General features: G+C 39.2%; 1 long non-coding RNA gene across 4 annotated transcripts in view; it reads left to right on the top strand.

The window, feature by feature from the left end:
• The first annotated feature begins 5828 nt into the window (after positions 1 to 5828).
• The window catches only part of LOC122205183, a 54642-nt gene continuing 34040 nt past the window's right edge, over positions 5829 to 26430 (top strand). For 3 of the 4 annotated variants that reach the window (XR_006195936.1, XR_006195938.1, XR_006195935.1), the window contains exons 1-3: positions 5829 to 6010; positions 6359 to 6471; positions 15399 to 15509. This is a non-coding gene — a long non-coding RNA (uncharacterized LOC122205183). The remainder of the gene's footprint in view (positions 6011 to 6358; positions 6472 to 15398; positions 15510 to 26430) is intronic. The other variant, XR_006195937.1, reaches the window with a different exon arrangement.

Genomic DNA, 26430 nt, shown 5'->3' with positions numbered 1-26430 from the left:
TGAGATATGCTATGTTTGTTAATTTGTTAGCCTGGTTCATGAAGTTCATGTGAGAGAAAGTTAAGACACAAAGTATATATGAACCAGAGTGCCAGGGGTTTGGAATACATATGGTACGGTTTGGATTCACTCCTATAGCAAGGGAGATCCTGGCACTAAATAATTACAACAGGGAAGCAAACAAGCCAAAGAGATAACCACTGGGAAGCTGAGTCACCAAAGGAGGTGGAAGCTAAGGCAGAGATGATGGAGAGGAGACGACTGAGTGAAAAGATACTTAGAATGTTGTCTATTTAACAAGTTTAGCAATTGCCTCTTGAGCAAACGCCATGCAACTGTGTGAAGTTCATTACAGCCTCCAGTGTAACTGCTAAAACCAAAGTGAAATTTGTGGTTACTATTGCCCACGGGTCTAAGTTTATTCTGTCATCATTAGTGGCGATACAAGGCCTTCCAACAAGGAAAATGATCATTTTGCTTCACTGCATTCTTATATCAGTTTAAAAGATACCAAAGTACAGCACTCACGTGGGTATATGAGAGTTAGGCTTCCCATTGTAAAGGGATCAATATCCGTTCTACCAGCAGCGGCTACAAAGCACCTTTTAAAACTAATAATTGTGGAAGAGCTGAATCCTTCATAATAAAATCTTTAAAACCTGTATAAAATCCCTCTGTAAAGCCATTTTCCTGGGGAGACCTATAATTATCGAAAGGCAAGATGGGCGCACTGGCCCATTTCACATAAACATGGATGGTATGAGCCTTGGCCAGGAAAGCTGAAAGTAGAGAAATAAAACCCAGATGAGAAAATGAACCAGGGTCAATTTTTCTTCCCAATGTACTTTATCGTATACAAATGATAAAGCATAAACAGCCTCTGATTTCCCACCAGACACTGATGTTTTTTTTTTCCATAAAAAGACTCTGCCTAACATTGAATCTCAAATCCTATCATTCAAATATACATATCACATTCACCCTTGGCAAATTCTCCTGCAGTTAACCCTATTTTCATGTGGCATTTTTCTTGAATTTTAAATTCAGGCATTTAGTTAGTATTCAGAATCTTCTTTTTTCTTTGATCTCTTAAAAAACCAGCGTGGTGGGGGTAATTATACCCCTCCAATCTCTGCTCAATATACTAGAGTGTACTTCGTTGTTCAAAAAAGCAGAGAAAAAAGAATCTGCTTGAGCTCAAGTTCATCCTAACACACTCCTAAGCAACTGTCCTGCTTTTAGCAACCTTTTTCAAGGCTTCATTTCCACAGGACTTGGGCAAGCCTCGTTGTTAATTCTTACCACAGGAACAAGAGAAGAAACAAAAGGCCAAAATGTCAAAATTCTATGTGGCCTGAGCAATCCATTTCATAATCTGGTTCTCAGTTTCCTTTTCTCTGAAATGAAGGAGTGGGACCAGAACTCAGAGACCGAATCATTTTAATCTCTTGTTACAACCCTGTTCAATCAATAGTGACTGTTTCAAATACTTCCTGGATTCAGTGGCGGACTCCAGGCTCAGGGGGGAAGAGTATCAAGGCTGATTAGCAATGTCTACCAAGGGCACAGGATGTGGAAATGACAACATGAGTGCCTTTTTTTTTTTTTTTACGTACTTGGTGTACGTATGATGCTTTTAGTTCCTGTACGATTCCTGTTCTCTGTTAGAGAATAGGAGAAAGATTATCTTGGACTAAGCATGTAGATTTAAGAGTTGTGAGAAGGTGAACTCAATATTCCAGGATGAGATGACTAAAGGGATTTAAAAATAGAAGATAATCTAGAGGCCAGTGATTGAATATGAGACAGGAGATCCAGAGAGATGAAAGTGGAGATAAATATTACATGCAGGCAAATAAATGGGCTGAAAATTGAGATTAGACCTGTTGTCTACAGTTGGTTTCTCCCTGCTGTGATGCTTGAGGGACAGCTGTGTATAAAGGATCAGGAAGGAAAAAAAAAACAACAACAACCAAAAACCTCCTGATGTCATTAAAGAAAGAATTCTGTAATTCTACCACCCTAACAAATAGGAGATATTTCATGACATTCGGAAAATACTGAATAAAGGAATATGACATCAAACCAGGGGTGATCCCCTCCAGCACTACCCCCAGGGCAAATGGAAATATTTGAAGACATTTTTTATTGACGTGACTGGGGTGGGAGGCAGTGGTGCTGGCACATTAAGGTAGAGGCCAAGATGCTGGTTAATTTCCTACAAGGCAGAGAATAACCCTGTATAACAAAGGGTTGTCCAGCTCAAGAATGTCAAGGTTGAGAAATCCTATCTTAAAGGAATGAATGAAAGAACAAATGATCAAAGCCCTATCCTACATGGGCTCTGTTGTGCTGGAGACTCCAGTATTGACCGACACACTTGATCTCCTCTTTAACCCACATCTAGGCTGCATTTCCTACCCTTCCTTTAAAGTGGGATGTGGCCACATGACTAGGTTTGGTTCAATAAGATGTAAATAAAAGTGACACATGACACTTCCAGAACTGACCCATTAATAAACTTCCCAATCTCTCTTTTTCCTCTTGCACTAGCTGGATGGCAAGTTCTCCTGTGACCTAACAGAGGGAGAAGACACAAAATGAAGGGAGTCTAGCACCTTGAATGACTATGTAAAGCAAGCATCCCTTCAACTTCTGATTCTCCACATTGGATTGTACTGTACAGGAAAAATAATGTTAGGCTTTTATTTCATCAAGCCATTGAAAGTTGAAGGTTACATGTTACAGGAGTTAGCCTACTTTGAGTAGTACATCTGAAATATGACCAATTGAACTGTGTGCTATTCCCTAGCAAAAACAACAAATCAGCATTTTTTGACCTTTGTCCATCCGTCTCTGTCTCTCATGTTTTGTACATGGATACACATTTTGTTAGCTTTTCTTTTAGAGAAGTTCCAAGTCTCTCTGTTCCAAGTCTAAGCTTCCCTATTCTTAGGAACTCTTTTTTTCCCATCCTTCCCCTCCGCCCCATGCCGTACAAAGCTGCTGACAGTCTACATTAGTAGCTATCATATCACAAAAGCAGAAACAAAGGGATAAGTTTCTTCCCTTTATGCATCAGAATTTCTGGGATCCAGGAAGCATCACGACTCCATAATAGATTATAGGGTTTTTGAATGACTTAAATTCAGAAGAAAGAAAACTTAAGCACTGTGCTAGTCTCTGTGGGTCATAAAAATGTGTTATATACATGATTGCCTTCAAAGAGTTTATATTCTGGTAAAATAAATTAGAACAAAAACATAAAGAGCTATGATAAATACATTATAAGGACAAATAAATTCCTCTAGAAGTTCAAGAGAGAAGTTCAAGAATATCATATGTAGTTAGAGACTTCAGAAAATAATAAATTGAAGCAACGTCCTTTCACATGGGTTTCAGGAATAGGTAGGTTTTGACAAATGAGCATGGGGTGAGACATGAAGCCATTGAAATGCCAATTACACTAGGGGGCAGCGGGAAGTCTAATTGGCCAGAGTCTAGAGCAGCACCATCCAATAGAAATATAATGAGCCACAAATGAAAGCCAGGTGCAATGTTTTTCAAGTAGCCACATTAGAAAAGTAAACAAGAAATAGGATAAATCAATTTTAACAGTATATTTTAACTCAATATATCCAATACACTATTATTTCAATGCACTGCAAATAAAAACATTAATAAGATACTTCCTTTGTTTTTTTCATTGTACATCTGTGAATTCTGGAGTGACTTTTACATTTATAGCACATCTCAATTTGGATTTGGACGTGTCTAGTAGTTATCATATTGGACAATTCAGGGCTAGAAACCATGTAGGTAAGAGGCCGGGACTTTGTTCTTGAAATCACCCACATGGCCTACAGTCATTTGCACAGTGGTACTCAGCGCGGTCTGTTGGGAAGAATTGTTTCCGTAAATGCTTCCACAGAAAACACAGGATTATGAAGCTTCAGAGACAGACTTTTCTGCTGTGATATAAAAGAATATGATGTACTATGGAGGAAGTCTTAATTGGTTAACCCCCATCACCTTTCCTGAATGCCGGTCTCTGATATTTGACTCTGACATTCTAATGCCTATTTTTCTGTCTTCTTAGCTGCATGAGATATATTGCAGCAAAGTCACCAACAGCACCCTGGGATAGGTCTTAACATTCTCAGACTTGCCACCAATGTCACCAACTTTAGGCCCTGAATGATGTGCAGGTCTTCTGGAGTAAATCCAGTTGCCCTAAGGGTTGTTTTGGATACCTTCATTAACTTTTGGAAATTCTGGATTAATTTTTATCAAAACCAGTGTCTGAATTTTATTTTTCTAATTTTCAGTTTTGGTTCTGCCATATATATATATTTTTTTTTCTTTTTGACCCAGTGTTTGTCCATTTGCCCTCGTCTTCTAAAACTGTCTGCAACTCCTTGTTCAGGGGTTCACTACTTGCTTGATTCCAAAAACATTCAAAATGACCCCCTGACCCAAGTTTCACCTCCCTTCATCCATTCTCCCCATTGTTGCTTGAGTGATATTTCCAAAAATAAATTGGAGAGTGCTCTTTCTAAAAATATTACCATTATTTTGAGACCTTCTACAGAAGACCTCTGTCAGGGAGCTTTTTGACTCTTAATGAGGTTTTGTTTTATTTAGCCGCGAACTTTACTTAATAATAATGATAAAAAATAAGATTTAACACTTTGAGGTGCCCTTTTGAGTTCATCTTAGAACCACAGCTTCCTAGGATCTCCTCCCCTGTGCACTCATTCCCCTTTATGTGAATCTGAAACAGGGTCCAAGCTTTTCGCATTCACCACTTACAATGAACTGATCTCATATTACTTTTTACAGACTTCTATCACACCAGACTTCTTTGGTGATATGCTTACTATACTTACTGTTCCCAAGTTGGAAGGAGTAACAGCTGGAAAAAAAAAAATCAGTGATTCCCATGCACCAGGTACTGGGCTTCACATGCAAGGTTTACTTAATTCTTAATACAGCCCGATGGGGAACTGGGGCTAAGACCTTGCTTATAGGGTCGTAGAACTGGTACATATCACGATGGGATCCCAACTTTGAGCACTAGCAGATTCTATAGCTCCAGCAGTTAAGCACTCAACTGAGTTTTGACATCTCTGTAATGTACTCATGGCCTTCCATTACCCCAGTCTCCAGGTAGCAGTACCTTTCTCATCCCAGCAGGCCCAGACCAAATGCTGCCTGCTTCATCTATGAGGCCTTCCCTGACATGTCCTGATAAATCATTCCTATTCTTTCAATCCTACAGAGGGATTTAGCAAATACTTCACTAACACTGTCTTTTACATCGGTCGCTGTCTACAAGTATTTTGCCCACGGGCTCTGAGTCACTGTTGCCTTGAATTTCAATTTCCTTTTTTTTTTTTAATTGAAGACGAATAGAACTTACTTCATAGTGTTGTTGTGAGAAAAAATGCCAATGGGAAAATATATGTGGAGTCCTTAGAAGAGGGTCCAGAATATGGGAAATGATCAATACTGGTTAGCAGGTAAGCCTATTATTAACCTCACCAATATTGTCACTGAGTATAAAGGAATTTGCATTAGACATTTCTATACCCCTAATTCCTAATATCATATCACACCTTTTATCCGGTAAGGGTTCCATAAGAGCCTGGTGAACTGAATCATGGTGAACTGCTACTTTTTTCATTCTTCTTGGACTTTAGCTCTATAGAGCTCTCTTATAACTATCAGCATTCTGCTTCTTTGACCTCACAGAGATCTTTATGTTTTAGAATTCTTCTAGAATATCTCTGTATACTTATTTTAAATATGGTAGCTCCTGCTTATTGTTTCTTTCTTTCTTTCTTTTCTTTTTACTTTCCACTCCTCTGCTCTGCTTCTATTTTAAGGACTGAAAATGAAGTAAGGAATAAGAGAGGTTAGTTTCCATTTATGTGTAGTCTTACTTTCTAGTGGAAAAAAAAACACAAGGCCACGAGTAAATGCTCTGAAGAAAATAAAACACTGCAAGGTAATAGAGAATTCAAATTAGTTAGGGAGGGGGTCAATGGGTATTTTAATAAGGTAGAAGGCTTCTCCAATGAAACTTGTATGATGGAAGAAGTCAAAGAGACAGATAAGAGTGTTTCCAGGTAAAATAGCATGTAGTAGGCCCTGATTTGGGGATAGGTGTGGACTTTACCACAAATACTAAGAAGAGGCTATTGCAGAGAGTGTTAGAAAATGAAGCCTATGAGATAGGGGGATGCCAGTTCACTTACGGTCATGTTATAGACCAAAGGGTGGAATTTTTTCAAAGACTTTAGGGTTTCCATTGGATTTTAATCCACGGTGACATGATTCAATTTAAATTTTAAAGGGATATCTTGGTTTAAGGCTAGTGAGAAGAGGGTAGGAGGACAAGAGAGGATGCTGGAAGTACAGTTGGAAGCCATTGAAGAATTCCAGGTGATCGTGATGGTTTGAATTATGGTAAGACATGTCTGCATTTAAGATATATATATTATATATATGATATCTACATTTAAGATATATATCTTATCTTATATATATCTTATCTTAAGATATATATCTTATCTTATATATAGTCATATATATCATAATATAGTCATATACATGTCATATATAGTCATATATGATATATATATATGATGGAATTCTTCAAATGTTTGTAAAAGTAGAGAGATCAGAAAAATAAATTTGTATGTAGTCATCACACAGTTTATCAACATTCTATGCTTCTCTCTCTTTCCTTTTTTCTCCTGCACTTTTTCTTTCCTTCTTCCTTCCCTCCTGCCTCTTTTCCTTCCTTCCTTCCTTCCTTCCTTCCTTCCTTCCTTCCTTCCTTCCTTCCTTTCTTTTTTTTTCTCACTCTCTTCTTACTGCAGGGGTTGGCAAACTTTTTCTATAAAGGCCATATAGTAAATATTTTCAGTCTTGAAGGCAGAAATTACTATTACAATTATTCAATTCTGCCCTTGTGATGCCAAAACATCCTTAGACAATATGTAAATGAATGTGGATGGGTGAGTTCTAATAAAACTTTATGACAAAAACAGGCAGAAGTTGGATTTAACTCATGAACTATAGTTTTGTTTTGCTCTTGCCCTAGAATCTTATGAAGCAAATATCACACATCTTATGTTTACCAGCAATTAATTCAGGAACTATCTCTAACAGATCATGACTATTTCTTCCTCTTTTTCTCCATCTTCTCATTGCTATTTTGTTACTATATTACTGTTAGCACACATGACAACATTACAAGGTTCTTATTGTCATCTAATGTCTAACCCATGTTCAGTATTTCCCCATTGTATCAAAAAATGTGTGTGTTTTACAAGTTATTTTCCCCAAATCAGAATCCAAACGAGATCTGCACATTGAATTAGGCTGATTTGTCTCTTAAATCCACCTTGATCTATAATAGTTTTCTCTCCCTGTTTTTATAAAATAATTGAAATGTTTTTAAGTATGCAAATCCTTTTATGCAAATCCTAAATGTACAGCTCAATAAATTTTGCATACCCATATATGAGCCAGATAATTTTGAGCCAGATATGAGCCAGATAACTTCGAACTGCATGACCCTTCATTCCCTGCAAGGAACCACCAAGCTGTATTTTGTAGTACAGATTGGTTTTGACTGAATTACTACTAAAAGAAAACTCTTCCATCTCTTACATAAAATTGGCATTATTTTTATCTTTTTCTAAAGTAAGGTTTTTGTCACACAGACATTCCCACATTCTGTAGTTGTCTGATTATATATTCATGGTGTCATCATACATGTTCCTCTATCCCCTGTACTTCCTAAGATTTGAAAGCTATATCTAGACATTTGATTACATTCAGGTTAATAGATGGTGACTGGGACTTCCTGTTGCATCCCAGGGGACACAAGTTCTAGTGGTCACTCTTCAGTGACACTAAGGTTGATTGGTGTATTAGGGTACCATTGATCTGACTCATTCTCTATGAAGTTCCCCCATTAACTTCTTACCTAATAGTTATAACAGCCATAAATATGTGGTGCCTTGATCTGCATTGTTTCATTAGAGTACAGGCTATTTTGGAGGGCAGTAAGACTTGATGTTAGATGGCACCAGAAAGTAGAAGTGAAGATTCCTAAGCTGAGCCACCAGGCAAATGTTGACCCCATTAATTGATTAGGGGATGACAAGGGATTGATGGGGAAAAATCAACATTTTGATTTTGGACATCTACTAGATATTCAAATTTATTTATGGAGTTTAATAGATGATTCCCAAACTAGAGAGAGTTTGTGACTGAGTACCTACATTTGGGAGTTTTCAGTGATCTTTGAAGCCTTGGGATAAAATGCAATCCCCAAGGAAAGGATACAAATAGTTAAGAGACCCCAAATAGACACCTGCTGGCCACTGCTCTAACATCTATGAAAGTTTTTTTGTTTTATTTTAGAGAAAGAGAGAAAGTGGTGGGGAGAGCGGTGGGGGGGGGGGGGGGGTGTTGTGGAGAGAGAGAGAGAGAGAGAGAGAGAGAGAGAGAGAGAGAAAGAATCTTAAGCAGGCTCCATGCTCACTATGGAGCCTGACATAGGGCTCAATCCTATGACCCTGGGATCATGACCTGAGCTGAAATCAAGAGTTGGATACTCAACTGACTGAGCCACCCAGGCTCCCCAAAAGTTTTTAATATTCAAGATGAAACATCACCTTAAAACACTAGACTATTCTTGTGATCTTACAGCTAGAAAAGCTGACGTGTAAGATGTCAAAAAACAAACAAACAACATTTAGATTAGGTGAAGGAAGTTTGGAGTCAGAGTAATCCTGCTTGGTGGATTAGTGGCTGTAGGAACCTGGGAAACATGCAGTTGGTCTAGGCTCCGGCCTCCTAGAAGAATAACACTGTTCAGACCTAGCAAAGTAACAAATGTTCATTTATTTGGCCAATTCCCAATTGTATTTTAGGATCCAGTATAATTCTCCTATCTTGGGAGGAGCTTTCTATAACTTTCTCAAACGTTCTTGCTGCTGAACTATGTTCCCCTGGTATCTTGGTGCACCCTTTGTCATAATTCTTTATTGTGAATTATTTCTCCTCTATACTGAAATCACCTTCAGGGCTTGATCAATGCCTAATATGTTCTTGAAAAAGCAAGGACCTAGTGCTTTGTCTGACACGAAGGAGGCACTCAGTAAATAGTGAGGGAAGGAAGAAAGGAAGGAATAACAAATGGAAAAAGAATATAGAAAGAAGGAAGAACAGAGGAAGGAAAGAAGGAAGGAAGGGAGGCAGAAGGAAGGATGTGGGAATCTCTCTTACTAGATGAAGTTTCTTAAGGCGAGAGGCATTTTCATATTCATTTCTGTATCTCCAGCTCTTATCACAGAGTACTAATAATGAAAATAACTGTATTACCAAAACCCCCAAATTATTGCAGGGCCATTATTATTTGGCAATATTTTATTTTATTTTATTTTATTTTATTTTATTTATTTTATTTTATTTTACACACTATGTACATAAACCTTAAAAATTGGGTACTTTTTCTAAACATTCTTTCAGATGAATAAAACGAGACCCAAAGAGGTGAAGTCACATGTTCCTGGTCATTAATTAAAAGTGCCAGAACTAGAATTTCTTTCCTGTAAGTGTCCAAAATACCTTCACTGGGTAAAAACTAAAATATTTGCCCAACAAATGAAAGAAGTTACAACTCAAGTGACACATGGTAACTGCTCCATAAGTGTTAGCTAATGTCATCCTTAATTTTCTACTCATTTCCAAGTAAGGCCTCCCACATGACCAGCCAATATTGGTTTTGCAATTGTTCATACTTACGTACTTATCATATCTTACTCACAGAATAGTTCCTACGTCTCACTTTTGCTTTTTGAGCCAATGGTACGCACCTGTGCACTGGGACAGTACCTAAAAACACCATTATGTCTGTCACTGTTTCAACTCTAATGCAAGTAAACAGTAGGTGCTCCCTAAACGTTCCTGAATGATTGGGGTGGTTGCTAATTGAGAGGCAGCTTTGTGCAGAAGAGGGAACATGAGATTGACTCATGAAGGTTGTAGTCCTGGTTCAATTACCAGCTACACACAGGAAGGGGGCCACTTAATCTCTCCATGCTCTCACTTCCAATCTATAAAATTGGGATGATAGTCTGTCCCCATAAATCTCAGAGGTATCGTGAGGTTCAAATAGGATAATGCAAGCCACAAATTGCAGCGCAGATACAAGGTTTTATTATCCCAGTCATATTATATCCCTCTCTGTCTACTTGCCGCATATTACCACCTTCTCATTTAGGTGAACACTCAATATTCACCAAATGATTTTCCCTAAATCAATAATATAAACAAAGGAAACAAGATGATCTAGTAAAAGAGGCTCAGGAAATTGACTCTCAGGGTGTGTGTACAGTATAGTCTTGGAAAGGTAGGCTGATATAATATGCCACTAACTCTGTAAGTCAGAGAAGAATTTACCAGAAAGCTTGCAAGTAAATGCATTTTCTACAATTCACTCTAGCGCAGCAATTCTCGGGAGATAACACCATTAATACTCCATTTCAAATTAAAAAACATATGCTTTTTCCTCTCTTAAAAAAAAAAAGCCAGGGAACATGGCCCATTTTCTTTCCTTTACAAAAACAAAAGCTTTTAAAATGATAAAAATTGCCTCTGCTTGATAAAACAGCCATCTGCATCTGATTTAGTTAAGTGTTATTCTTGTATCTTTTTATATTATTATTATTGCTGGTTGGAGAAAAATGCATAAATACACAGAGAGGTCTTTGCAAAGGTCACACAATTTCTACTTCAATTATCCTTAAAACTTTGCCTCACCTTCCAGTTGACCCTACAATTGAATCTTAACCCTTAATGGAAGGATTTGAAATAAAGCTTAAGGAAACACTTCTAATTATTTATGTATAATATCTTGTCTTCCCCCTCCCTACTTTTATGATGTTGGTAGAGAAAAGATATTAAGAAACTTTAGAATGAAGAATAGCTTTTGCATTTGGCATTTATATGACCCTCTATTATTATAATCATTTTTATTAGTTATTTCTCATGTCGGTTCTGAGAGAAGGATTGGATAAGCTTAGTATTCAGAGTGGGTGAGCTCCCCATATGCTGTTAACTCCAGTATGATGGTCATAAACACCAAATGGCATGCCATATGAAACAGACACAGGGCGGGTTTCCCAAATAGGCAATTAATATAACTGGAGATGGCATCGTCTCTACAAATGCTATAGCAGTTTTGGAATTAATCTCATGGAGATGGTTCCTTTGAGTTTAGGACAAAGGAAGCAGGAGAGAAGGCTTGTTGATAATGCTCTTAAATGGGCTGGCCTGATATTAGCAGCTGAAGTCTGGAGATAAGGCAGCTGGGAGAAAGGGGCTGGGTGCAGTTTTGGCTATGCATATTCAGGCTTGGATTGAATGGTGAAAATAGTGACTATTATGTCACGAAACGAAGAATTCAAAGGTCAGAAGACGTGGATTTCAGTCCCCTGCTCTACAACCTACAAACTTCGTGACATGGATCTTATTTCTTACATCTTTGATCCTCCTTTTGGTCGCCCCAAAAATGATAATGGCCTCTCAGATTAATGCTGGAGAAGAAAGTAGGATTGCCAAAATAGGGCGAACCGGACAGAGTTAACAGACAGCCTTCTAAGCAGGAAGTAGCCTGGGCAAGGGCAGCGGGGCACAGTCCCAACATGTAAAATGCAGAGGCTCAGTGCGGTGGAATCTGGTAGGGCTGACAGAGAGCAATGAGATCTAAACAGACCAGATCATAGAAGGATAGGGATACTGTGCCAGGGACGTTGCCACAAAGAACTGAAAAATCATGACTTGATTTCTTTTTATCATAGTTCTTTATTGGTTTGTTTGTTCATTTTTGGTAGTAGAGAAATGAAATGTTAGGTGTTCCGGGGGAAAAATTAATCCAATTAAGGAAAATGTATTGAAGGGGGGAAGAGAAAAAGCAGAGAGACCAGTTGGGAGACTTTTGAAAATGTGGTTCAAACCATTGTAATTGCAAAAGAAATGGAAGACAGTGGAGAACTATAGGGGATGGGGCTAGAATTCTACATGCAGCTCTTGTCTGCATGACAGATATATACAGGCGGTGTGTGTTATCTGTTATAATTTCCTCTGCTGTGCTGTCCTTCGCAATTTGGAGATGACCCCTCTGATGGTGATTACTGTGTTGTGTGCAGCTGTGGCTGAAGAAAGCAACTTGAGGGAGCAGGATTTATCACATGAGTCAGAAGGCAGCCTGGTGGGGACAAGTCTGTAAGGCAGATTCAGACTTTCATCTAATAACCTCCCTTTCCTTTCAGAGCCTCTCCCCCCGACCCTCCCCACATACACTCCTCTTTCTTCCTGTGTCCAGTATCCCTGTCCTCGTGAATGACAGAATCCTAGAAGGTTTGAGCTCATAAATGGAGAATGACAGAGATATTGGCAGACGTTGGACTAAAACGAGTTTACAGTGGCAGAGGACTGGGTTCAAATTGTGTTTCTATGTTATACTCGCTGCACAAATGCAAGAGTTTCTGACCTTGGGCAAGCATAAAATACCTCTTGGCTTCAGTTTCCTCACTTGTAAAATTGTTATGCACATGCATAAATCACTCGTATCATTGTGCATTAAATGATATAATGCAAAGTGAGCATTCAGCACAATGCCTGTCCACAGAATGGAAGCCAACCAAATGGTAACTATTCCAGGAGTGTGGAGAACGCAGCTTGCTACCACACTTCACATGTTTTTCCCTCTCATTTCTCTGTCTCTCTCTCTCTCTCTTTGTGTCTCTGTCTCTATCTCTATTTTTGTCTCTGTCTCTGTCACTTATAGTAACATCAACTACCCTGAAGTAGGTTGCCCTCCACAGATAGCACCTTTCCCATTTGGATATCGAGGAGGTACCATACTGGAGAGTGGCATAATTAATGTTAAGTAAAAGTAGGGAGCTAGGTGGCAGGTAGCCATTGCAGATTCTACTCTCTGACTTTAGAAGCAAACATCAGAGACCAGTTAGATTGTGCATGGGCATCCCACGATACAGATCTTTTAAGTGAACCATTTATTTTAAAATAAAAATACAGCTTCAAAGGCTTATTTCTCACAGGAGAAAATCTGTGAAAAGAGGAATGGTTAATTATGGCTGAGATTGTGGCTGATTTTCAAATATTCTAGTCAACTGGTCTAAGTCTAAGTCAATTGGTCTAAGTCAGTGGTTCTTAACCTGGAAGCGACTTTATCTCCAAGGGAACATATAGCAACGTGTGGAGATATTTTTGTTTGTCACAACTGGGGAGGGATGCTACTGACATCTAGTGACCCAGGGATGCTGCTCCTTCAATACACAGGATAGCATTTTCAGGACAAGGAATTATCTGGTCCTAGAATGTCAATAGTGCAATGGTTGAGAAACTTTGGTCTAAGCCAATCCTGGTAATTCTTCCCTTTTTGCCATTGATGGTTTCAGGAATCCAGCCAAAAGCCTGTGAGTGTATCACATCCTGTTGGTGCCTATTATTCATCTTGGGGTCCACATACCTACTTAATTGGCTAAAGGGAAGAATAGATTTCAAAGTCAGGAATCTTGTTTTCCTACTAGATGTAAATAAGGAAGTACAACACCCCATTTTCTGTCGGCCACAATCTTGTGAACTTTAGAACAATGAGTCTGAGGATAAAGTGTATCTTTTGAAGGCAGCAGAGAAGAGAGATGGAAATAACTCAGGTTCTTGAAGACGTTGAATCTATTCACCCTCAAATCTATCTCAATTCTTGAATTTCATGCTGTGAAATAATAAATACCATTTTTGTATATGTCAGTTTATATCAGAGTTTTTCTTTTTTTTACCTGCAAACATGATTATACAAGCGAAAACTCTGAACAAGTGATCTCACACTTTTCCAGGAGTTTTGCCTCTTTTATGGATTCTCTTGCTTGGAATTCAATAGTTTCCAAGCAATATATTTCTCCAATTTAATATCCTGGCCTACCAGTATTAGGCAGTTCTCTTTTCTTCAATTTTCATGATAGAGCTTAGACCTGTTAGGATTAAACATACACAAAAAAATTTAATGCCAAACAAGAACAAAAGGAAAATAAACACAGGAGAAAAACAAAGTGATATTTTCTGTTTAATTTTAAAGTTTATTTATTTTGAGACAGACCAAGAAAGAGAGCAAGCATGTGATGGGGGGGAGGGTCCGAGACAGAGAGACAGAGAGAGAGAGAGAGAGGGAGAATCCCAAGCAGGGTCCTCACTGTCAGTCCAGAGCCTGACACAGGGCTTGAAGCCATGAATCATGAGATCACGACCTGAGCCAAAATCAAGAGTCGGACGCTTAACTGATTAAGCTACTCGGGCACCTCAACAAAGTGATATTTTCAAATGAAAGTTGTTATAAATTCTCTGATCCCAAAGGCTGTCACAATTCAACTCAATTAAAAAGTTTTAAGTATCTATTAAGAGAAACTGAGAACTCTGCTAGGGGCTAAGGGTACATTGATTAGAAAAGGCGGAATTCTTTTTTTCATGAGGAGCTCATAGTCTTACGTAGGGAGAGAGATGAGTAAGGAGTTAATAAGAGTATGGAAAGATGGGTCCGGTAACAGTAGATGGAATAAGGAAGAAAGACAGCCCAGAGGAAGGAATGATTTAGCAGGCCACTTTCCTGTTTTCTCCCTCTATGTCCTGATCTATTTTTAAGTGTACAATTCCAGCATACAATTCACCTCATAGAATTATCTTCCAGCCACCTTGACCTCTCCATGATCAAGAATACAAAAGATAAATCTTCATCACGCCTCCCGTCTATAGTTCATTCTTTTTGTTGCTTTCTGGTTTGAGAAACATCGTGGACAATGGCGCCCTGAGTGACTGTACCTTTCAGGAAAGAACACCAACCAACACCACACCCACCTGGGTGAGGAAGGATGAGTAGAGCGACCATGCTTTACCTTCATTACAATTCAATGCAAAACAACAGATGATATGCAGTGATCAAGATAATGTGATTGAGATCACAAAAATTATACAAACACCGATGCAAGAGAGTCACCCCCTCATAGACCCACACGAGGAGCACACAGTAGAAATGCAAAGAGAGATCAACAAAAACATATATTTCTGAGGAAGAATCAATAAAAGTTAATGACACAAGAAATGGAAAAGAGGGTGGAGAAAAATGGAATCCAGCATTTGAATCACAGATAACTTGGACAGTAACTGTGTCTTAAGAGTGGGTAGGGAGCAAGGTAAGAAGCAGCCAGTTTAAGAGAGTAATCACAAATTTGTTCTGATCACATTACCTTCAAAAATCTAAGATTGCAGCTTACTTTGGAAGTACTGTGACATTCCAGGACTAATTAAAAGAAGAACCAATGAGACCAGACATAAGGAGGGAAACTTAAGAAAAAAGAAAGAAGAAACAAGTCTTTTCCAAACTCTATCAACCAGTGGCCAAAGATATGGTGAGTTAATATGTTTCTCCTGTCCCCCCCCCCATTTCTGTCAAGCATAAAAAATAGACCAATTTGTCACTGCGTCTGCATAATGTCAGGATAAGAGTGTACTGTTCCCTTCCCTTAGCAGAGGTCACTCGAAAGAGTGTCTCCAAGATTGTCTGAAGGAAAACAAATGAGCAAGCCCAGAAATTGGAGGCGAGGTGCTCTGCTGTGGCGGGGGAAATGCCGAGATGATGACTTTTGGAAAATTGCATCGGGTTTATCCAACACAGGACTGTTTTAATCACTGCACCGGGGGACCTGCTTCAAGGACGGATGGATAATGCATGTTTCAGAGAGGCTGATAGGGAGATAGTGCGGATCCTCAAACGTCTTGAACAGGCCATTAAGTGAGCAAACGTCCTTGCACATCTGCTTGGGGGTATGGGACTCAGAATTTCAAAGGAAACTTCAAGGTTCCCCTATGGGCTCAAAGGAGCACTTGGGGAGGCAGACTCCAGCAAGACTCTGGAGAGAGAAAGGAGGCATGTTCTTCTGCAAAGTCAAGCCCAGTCAGGGCGTAGCACCCCCTCACTGCCCACCCTTATCCACTGGGAGTAACTGGAAGATGGATGACTGATATGCAGACGAACAGATACTCTGACACATACAATGACCTTGCTACATTCTCATCTCCAAACCTTCCGAATCTTTCTTATGGAACTGAGGTGCCAAGAGTTTAGGAAAGCACAAGGGATGGGGTGAATTTAATGGAATGGGGAGAGGCTTTGGCATTAAATTATCCAGGTTCATATCCCAGCTTTGCTCTGAATTATTTGTGCAACCTTGGGCAAGTCACTTAATCACTCCAGGTCTGGGTTTTGTCTTGCAAAGTAGGAAAAGGAGTTCCTATCTGATGACACTTGCAAATCTATCATGTTACACAAATATCAGTTTCTGTTATTGTTATTATATATGCATGTATATAATATAGTATATATATTAGCGAAGGGATTGCTCTTGTGACCATCAAAATGTCATAATTTCATATCACCTCCCTGGGTCTTGATTTTCTTTTTTGTTAAATGAGGTAGCCCTTTGATTAATGATATGCACAATAGTAACAGTAGAACAATATTTAAGGAGCTTTCACTATATGCCAAAACTATTCTAAACACTATATATGTATTTACTCAAAACTCAGCTTATGCTGTATGTACCATTGTCTCAATTCTGAGGTTGAGAGAAATGACACCTAGAGAGAGTGAGCTTCTCATCCCAGGGCACACCACTGGCAGAGCTGGGATGTGATTTCAGACATTGTGGGTTGTTTTGTTTTGCTTTGTTTTGCTTTTAGAGAGAGAGATAGATGGGCACTTGGGTGGCTCAGTCGGCTGAGTGTCCGACTTCGGCTCAGGTCATGATCTCATGGTTCTTGGGTTCAAGCCCCACATCAGGTTTGCTGCTATCAGCCTGTCAGCAGGGAGACCTGTTCAGATCCTCTGTCTTCCTCTCTCTCTCTGCCACTCCCCCACTCACTCTCTCTCTCAAAAAATAAACAAAACATTAAAAGAAAATTAGAGAGAGAGAGCAAAAGTGCAGGGAGAGGAGCAGAGGGAGAAAGGGAAAATCTCAAGCAGGCTCCACACAGAGTGCAGAGCCTGACATGGGGCTCATCTTGGGGCTCAATCCCACGACCCTGGAGTCATGACCTGAACCAAAATCAGGAGCTGGACACTCAACAGACTGAGCCATCCAGGTGCCGCTGATTTCAGATATTGTGACTTCAGGGCGTCTTCTCTAACTTCTCCAGCACCTTGCCTGATATTATGTGGCAACAGAATAACACTGAGCCTGGAAACAGACTCTTTGCAGGCCTATCTCTTGGTGTTAGGAATATATCTTACCCTCCAAAAAAAGTCTTATAATTATCTTATGGAGAGAAGTCCCTGATGCCACTGGCCGCTTCTCTTGATATTTTTACCTGCAAGGCTAGGAGGGAAGTCGCTTCAATTTGAGGCAAAGAAAACAGCATTTGTAGAGAAACTTCTGAGGAGGGAGCCATAGAGCCATAGATTGTATCAAAGTGGAAGAGACAAGAGAGACCATCCAGATCATTTCTCTCAACTTTAAGATGGTGAAACTAAGATACAAAGGTGGGGAGAGTCTAACCCAAGCTCACACAGTAAGAAAGGAGCAGAATAGGGGCTGGGACCCTCCTGATTCCCAGTCCATGCCCTCTCTTATGCTACATGCTCGGTCAGCATTGGACACAGAACTTAGCATGGCATTGAGCCCCTGCTGTGATTTTTTATGTGCATGGGATTAAAACACGATGATCAAAATACTAATATATTTTCATTTACAGATTGGAAAAGCTGGCTTTGAATAAGGTGGAACACCTGTATTGAAACAAACACTTGGTTAATTGCTTAGTCCAAGGTTGGGTACGCAGCAGATATTTGATCAATACTCTTAAGTTAGACTGAATGTCTTGGATAGCATTCATATGACTCTTTGGTTCATCTCCTAATTGTCTCTTCCATCTCAAATCCTCAACAGTCAATGCTTTAAGGACACAATCTGATGTCCCCATTATTTTTGAATCAGCAAATGGATCTATGCCATTTGATGAGCAGCTTGGAATCAAAAAGACTCCTCCTATGCTGTCATTGAAAGGAGGCCTTAACACAATTCGTGGTTTGTAACAACTCTCCATAAACATTAGCTACTAGCATTGTTGCTCAGGGAACTCATAAGGGTCTCTGTGGATAAATGATGATGAATGAAGAATGCCTATTTTCCCCAGGAAGCCCCCAAGTAAGGGAGAAATTGTCACATAACAAATAATTATAACATTACAATTATTAATGATGAAATCACACAGGTGGAAATCACACATGCACATACTTCTGTTCAAAAACTGATGTCTTCATGAAGTTCTAAATTATCCAAGCCCTATGCTTTCTCCTTGTGGTTTTCTCTTACTGGAGTAACTTTCCTTGCCCCTGCTCACCTATCAAAACCCTATTGAGCATTTCCTCCCTGTGAGCCTCACTTTGAGCTTGCTTCCACAGCTTTGAATAATTAACCAACTACCCTCTTTTAGAATCCACCTGTCTTTTACAAGCAGCGATGAAGTTCCACACTAGGAAGGGGCTGATTCCTGGAGATTATTCATGCTGAATTTCAGAACTTAGTTTGTAGACTGAATGCAACAGGGATCCTTCATTGGGTTTCAAATGAGATTTGTGTTTTAGAAAGATGTTGCTGCCAGCAACATAGTTATCAGAAAGGAAGGCAGAAGTTGCAAAGGGGAGGGAAGTATTGGGAGGCTATTGGTATAACATAGACATGACCCAGGATTCCCACCTGTATATACCCAAAGGAAACGAAAACAAAATACTGAAGAGATATCTGACTGCCACGTTCATTGCATTTTTCACAATAGCTACGATATGGAAAAACCTAAGCAATGGATAAAGAAGATATGGACAAATGGATAAAGAAGATATGATATATATATATATAACTGTATGATATATATAACTGCATATATATATACATATATATATATATATGTATATATATATATATATATATATATATATATGAACACATATCATATGGAATATTCGTCATAATGGAGTATTATCCAGTCATGAGAAATAAGGAAATCCTGCCATCTGCAACAACATGGATGGAATTTGAGGGCATGGATGATAAGTGAAATAAGCCAGACAGAGAAAGGTCAAAACTGCGTGGTATCAGTTACACATGGAATCTAGAAAAAAATGAGTAAAATTCACAGAAACAGTAGAATGTAGTAGAAAGTTGTTGCCAAGGGCTGGAGGTTGGAGAAATAGAGAGGTAAAAGGGTACGGGTATAAGATGAATGAGGTCTGAATATCTAATGTATAAAATGTATGGCTATAGTGGATAATTGTGTTGCATATTGAAATGTGCTCAGTAGAACTTAAATGTGCTCACACACAAAAAAGGTAAATATGCGAGGTGATGGCTGTGCTAATAAATGGGGGGATCTTTCACAATGCATAGGTATATCAAATCATCACAATGTACATTTAATTATCTTGCAATTTTGCCAATTATACCTCAATAAAGCTGAACAAGAAGTATTGTCTTTAGAACGGATTTAGAAAAATATATAATTTAGGTTTAGCAGTTTATCTTGTGCTTACTTAAATCCTGTGGATATTGTCTTGAACATTTCAGTACTGAAATCAAGACAATAAAGAATCGGGAAAATTAAAAAAAAAATTTTTTTTTAAAGAAGTAACATAGGCAAGAGATAACGGAGGCCCGAATAAATGGTGGAAGAGGGGAGAGACAGACAGAAACTTAGGAAATGCACCTGACAGGACTTGGTGGGAGATTAGACGGAGGAGCTGAGTGGGGGTGAGCGGGAACCCTCCTTCCGCGGGGTGATGAAACGTGTATCCCAGCAGCCTCCTCCCCTCTCTTTTGGTGCCACCTTCCTTCCAGCACTGGAATTCCACTGCCCCTCCTTGGTGGGGGCTGGAACCTGTAAAAGCAGATTGCTGTCTTTCCAGAGCCAGCTACGAATGGGGATCCTGGCAAAAACCTTTCTCCTCCACCTCTCAAACCTGCGGTGTTTATCACTTGAGCTATTTGTCTTTGCCGAGCGAACATGACCATCTGTTACTATAACCCAACTATGAAAAAGAGATGCTTTTATTTTTCCCTATGTCATTTTGTACTGCTGGGGTGACACCTCAAGGAAGAAAAAAAGGCAGAAAGCAACAACAAACGGCATCAGTGATGAAAAGGGCGAGTCAAGGCTTCCATTCCTCACACATTTTGCAAGTAGCCACATAAAAGGACCCACGAAATGTGTGGTAATATCAGTGCAGATAGTTATCCAGCTGTCCGTGCACATCGTAGCCCTTACAAGTGACTTTTTTTCTTAAATCCTTTCCTTTTTTTTTTTTTTTTAATCTCCTCATCTGGCAACAAATGTTATGAAAGCAGGCTCCAAGGTCAATAACTTTTCTGAGTCTCTCTTTAACACAGAGTACCTTAGCCCAGATTATTTAACTTGTCAACTCAACCTCCCTGCAATACAAACTCAACCTACTTTTCCTTCAAAAACTTCCACTTTTCCTCCTCAGGTATGGAAAGCCCGTACCAAATGCAATTACTGCTAATTCTCAGGACAAGGGATGATCTTTTCTAGATCTGTTTTCTTAGTGCAGAATATCCTTTTCCTGCGTCCCCTCTTGACTCTCAGCTCCAGCCTCACTGACCTCGTTTCCATTCCATAAGGGAGCCACGCTCCCTCTCTCTTCAGGACCCTTCCTCTCCCTCACTCCCCCCCCCCCCACCCCTTAACCCAGTTAATGCAGATGTCAGCCCAGGTATCACTTCACGAAGGCAGTAAGGCTTCCCCGATCATCCTTCACCATCCCCACCGAGTTCTGTCAACTCACACTGTACTTTTCTTATTACATAACGGCTATAGTTATTTGTAATAACATACATACGTAATTAGTTGATTCATAGCTATGTCTTCTGTAGACTGTAAGCTCCATAATTCCCACCAGTGCATACAATAGCATCGTGCTGGGTACACAGTAAGATCTCAATGTGTACATAGTGAATAAATGAAACGTTAGAAAAGTTAATGGACTAATAAATGGATGTAAAAAATCTTACTTGCTCCTGGGGTGCCTGGGTGGCTCAGTCAATTAAGCGTCTGATTTCAGCCTACGTCATGATTTCACGGTTCCTGAGTTCAAGCCCTGCATCGGGCTCTCTGCTGTCAGCACAGAGCCTGCTTCCGATCCTCTGTCCACCTTTCTCTCTCTGCCCCTCCCCTGCTCACCCTCTCTCTCTCTCTCTCTCTCTCTCTCTCTCTCTCGAAAATAAATAAACATTAAAAAAAAATCTTGTTTGCTCCTCAAGGACCATCTCAAATGCCATCTCCCCTATACAGCTTTATCTTATGCTTCCTGATAGCCACAATCTTAAAAGTGTTGAAAGTGATTTCTCAGTCATTTGGACACTTAAAACATTTTTGTTGTAGCTCCCTTGTGAAATGTTTGGGAGATGGCTTCTGTTGCAACAGGGATGCTATTTTTGACTTTCTGATTAATGGCAGATTCTAAAGCAAAAGCTTCCCTCAAAAAAAAAAAAATGGGCTTCCCTTTTATTTTCTGGGGTTAGGCAAAGATAAGGCTTCTGAAAGCTTTTCTGGCCTCATCCATTAAGTAGAGCCCTCTAAAGCACCTCTGAGGTATGTTCGGATTTTGTGTACTTATTTAAGTGCTTCATTTAAAGATAAGGAATCTGTGATCCCTACAAGTCATCAGCAACTTCATGGCCGTGTTTGGGCAAGAACCCAGGTCTGCTGACTTCTAGTCTAATCGTTTCTTTAATATCTGTTTATTTTTGTATAAAAACAAACAGATATGGCTGAGAGAGAGACAGGGAAAAAAAGACAGCTTATGTATTACCTTCGATTGCAACACATACCTAAAATGGGACAGACATAGACATTATTTATCCTGGATGGTGGATTCCAAGTTTAATAAAGCAAGCCTTCTTGCCAAAAACTGGCAGGATGATTCTCTATAAAGTTGCAAAGAATCGCTAAATTAGCCACATCCATCACACATTGACATGTTCCTGGGATGACACAACACCACGAACAAGAGGCCCTAATTTAGATGTCATTAATAACCAAAACAGATCTGACGAAGCAGAATACTCATGCAAAGACTTTCACAATTTTAGAGCTTGAACTTGCTTTGGAATCAGTACATATTTTACTTTAATATATATGTGCAGGACAGATGGTAATTGAGGCTGTCTTAGGTTCAATCCATTTTAGCAAGACGGCATGGTTTGTTGGGAAGACGTCTGCTCTGCCACCAATTTGCTGTGTAAACTTGGACAAGTCGACTCTCTTCTCGCTTTGCCATTCGTAAAATAAACTCTTGGATTTCAGCTTAATGGATAGTTTCTCCATAAATAACCCAAAGTCTGTGCAGTTCACTTGAGCACACAGTTAAGTCCTACAGTGTGAAAGGCACTGTAGCTGGTGGCTTAGACACAGGTGAGCAAAGCCTAATTCCTGACTTCAAGGTGCTCAGAGCCTAAAGAACAGGGCTGATCTATAAATAGCCACCTTAAATGAGAGTAATAGAAAACAAGGGAAACTCGATGCCATGCCAGGAAACAGAAAGAACTTATAACTCTGGATAGAGAGGAGCCATTTAAATGGCTGAAATAATGCGATGTGGAACTCTTTGCCAATATACTCTAAAATATCTAGAACATTATTCTCTAAATAAATACAAATTATCAAGGTTGATGGAAGCATATGTTCAAAGTCTGAAACGCATAGTGATCATAGGCGAAATGTGCAAATCATCCAAGCAATATAGAGACAGTGCAGAGCTCAGACTTTTTAATGGAAAGATTTCTAAATCTTTAAGAAACCCAGTTCCTATGTAACTTCTGGACTCCCTAAGTGCCTAAAAATGGAGGGATGCTTTTTAATATATTTTATGAACTTGTAATAAAAACTATACTTATTCCTGGGGCGCCTGGGTGGCGCAGTCGGTTGAGCGTCCGACTTCAGCCAGGTCACGATCTTGCGGTCCGTGAGTTCGAGCCCCGCGTCAGGCTCTGGGCTGATGGCTCGGAGCCTGGAGCCTGCTTCCGATTCTGTGTCTCCCTCTCTCTCTGCCCCTCCCCCGTTCATGCTCTGTCTCTCTCTGTCCCAAAAATAAATAAAAAACGTTGAAAAAAAAATTAAAAAAAAAAAAAAACTATACTTATTCCAAAATGTGAGAAATATAGTATATAATTTTATCTACACTTAGAAATGGAAACCAGCATGAAGAAAATGCTATTCAATCAGTACCGAATGGGGCACCTGGGTGGCTCCGTTGGTTGAGGGTCAGACTCTTGATTTGGCTTAGGTCATGATTTCATGGTTTATGAGGTCCAGCCCTGCATCAGGCTCCACGCTAGCAGTGCGGAGTCTCTCTGGGATTCTCCTCTCTCTCTCAGAATAAATAAACTTTAAAAAATAAATAAATCAGGACCATGACTGCCAGTAATAGCCACATGATGAGGACAGGTGATTTCTTAGACAGATCATAATGATAAAAACTGGACAAAATGAACAACCACCACCATTTGGAGACACTACAAAACAGTACACAGCAGCTCAGAATGGGGGAAGAGGTTATACCTAGAGACTGCCACTGAGCCACAAAAGAACTGTGATGCCACGGCTTTCTTACCTACCAGTGCTGCACGGCCCATACAGAGCTCCAGCTGTAGGAAAGTGGAAGCCTTCTCGGCTGGATGTGTTAGAGGCATGAATGAAAACTGTTTCAGGAAGCAGAAAAGTAAGGGAGAAGCCTTAACTCATGAAAACCACAGAGAGCACTGAGCCCCTAAAAAGCTAGGTATGAAGTCTGCCCGAAACTTCCGCTGACCACTAAGGAGCTCCGCGTCTAAAAAAGCAATAGCCTGAGGCCAAAGACCCTGAAAAAAGATAAGAGTTGCTGCAACCACAGGGAGAGAGCACTCAGTGTGACAACAGCCAAGTTAAGTGTGGATTCAAACTGACAATACTCAGAAGAACACGACAGATTCCACAATCCCTATAACCAACTTTTCAACCAAAAATTACCAAAAATGCAAAAACCCAAAAAGTATGAGCAATATGTAAGAAAACAAACAAAGCCATAAAACACAGTCAATGGAAACTGACTGAATGCATTCACCTTCTGGATTGTTGCAGGCAAAATCATCAGCACGACTAATATAAATGCATTCAAAGATTTAAGGGGAAATAAGTTTGGGGCTCCTGGGTGGCTCAGTCTGATAAGCGTTCGACTTCGGCTGAGGTCATGATCTTGTGGTCCGTGGGTTTGAGCCCCGCCATCAGGCTCTGTGCTGATAGCTCAGAGCCTGGAGCCTGATTCTGATTGTGTGTCTCCCTCTCTCTCTCTGCCCCTCTCTTGCTCGTGCTCTGTGTCTCTCTCTCAAAAATAAACATTAATTTTTTTTTAAAGGAAATAAATTTGAAGAATTAAAAGGAAATGTATTAATGAGTGAATAGAGAAATCAAAACTATGAAAAGGAATTTTTAAAAAATCTAGATCTGAAAATACAACACCTAAGATGAAAACATAAATCATTAAATAGGCTTGACGATAGATTTGAGATGGCAGAAGAAAGACTCAGTAAATGTGAAGAAAGATCAATAGAAAGTGTCCAATCAAAATATCAGAGAAGAGAAACATGGAAAGATATATAAAAAGCCTCAGAGACCTATGGTCAGTATTGAGCAGTCCAACAAATGAACTCCCAGAATGAGAAGACAGAATGGGGCAGAAAAATAGTTGAAGATATAATGGTCAAAATTTCCCCCAACTGTAGAAGAAAACACATTAATTTACAGATCCAGGGATCTCAACAACCCCCAAGAAGTATACAGATGAAAAACAAAACTAAACAAAATGAAACATGTAAGTAAATCACAGTAAAAATACTAAAAGTCAAAAAAAAAGAAAAATTGCAAGCAGGAAAAATAAAAACAACACATTACAAGCAGAGACACAATGGTGATTAACAGCTGAATTATCATCAGAAACAATGAAAGGCAGAAGATATTGGATTCAAATATTTAAAGTGTTGAAAGAAAAAAAAAGATGTTATAAAGACACTCTCAGATAAACAAAAACTGACAGAATTCATTGCTATCGTACACAATTTAAGGAAATGTTAGGAGAAATCTTCCAGGTTGAAAAGAAATTATATCAGATAGTGACTTGTGTATACAGGAAGGAATGAAGAACGCTGGAAATGGTAAAAGTATGTCTATATATATTTTTCTTCTTATGGCAGTTTAAGTCATCCAAGAATTAGATACCTCGATGGGTTTAGATGTGACCGATTATTTTAAGGAAATGTTTATGAAGAATTAATAAGGAGAGAAGTTGAGTAGGCAGAGAGCCTTGAGACTATAGGGCAGCTCCAGCATCTATGAATAAAGAGAACAAAAGATGGATGGAAATGTAACATAATAATTACATTAACAAAAGATGGATTGAAAAAGCTCGGCCCGCAGTACATTTCTGAGAAAATTTCAGCCAGGCTGCCTGTCAGAGTAATCCCACCTTGGGCAGAAATGCACCAGCACTCATTTTTCTGGCTTGCTCAGTCACTGGTTATGAGAAGCCTGGGGGAGGCATGACCTCAGTGTTCATGGGAACATCACTGGGAGGTGTCAGTTAACTATGCTCCCCTCGGCGTGTAGTTTTAAAGGAGATAAATCAATGCATCTCCACGGTCATCATACTTGATTCCTTTAAAGATACATGGCTATTTAAGGCAAAAATTGTATCATAAGCATTGTTGAGTGTAACATACCTGTGTAAGTATATACATATAGATGTAGATATGTGTATAGAGAGCTACAGATAGGTGTTATAGATAATTTAGGTATATGGATAGGTTTTATAGGTAACACAGGTATTATCTCTATTGATTTACCTATCTATTCATATGGCAACATATATGGCAAAAGACCCCATAGGATAGAAGGGGGTAATCAGAAATGTATTGTGGCCGGAATAATCTATTTTTTGTTTTAGCCAGAAGAAATCCAGTGTTAATTTTAAGTAGATTGTGATCATTTAAATAGATATATTGTAATTTCTAGATCAAGCAAGAATAAAAATGAAAGGAAATGTAGCCAAAATTCGGTTGTGGATTTCAAATGGTATACTAGAAAATATTTGCTTAACAAAAAGGGATGAAGAACAAAACAAGGAATACTTGAAAACAAATAATAAAACTGTTAGACCTAATTCCAACTATTTTAATAATTACATTAAGTGTAAATGAATTAAATATTCCAATCAAAACCTAGATTGCCAAA

This window comes from Panthera leo, chromosome D4 (assembly GCF_018350215.1).
Source record: "Panthera leo isolate Ple1 chromosome D4, P.leo_Ple1_pat1.1, whole genome shotgun sequence".
Taxonomy (NCBI): domain Eukaryota; kingdom Metazoa; phylum Chordata; class Mammalia; order Carnivora; family Felidae; genus Panthera; species Panthera leo.
The sequence above is the reverse complement of the archived record's forward strand: the minus strand, read 5'-3'. Positions and strand labels throughout refer to the sequence as shown.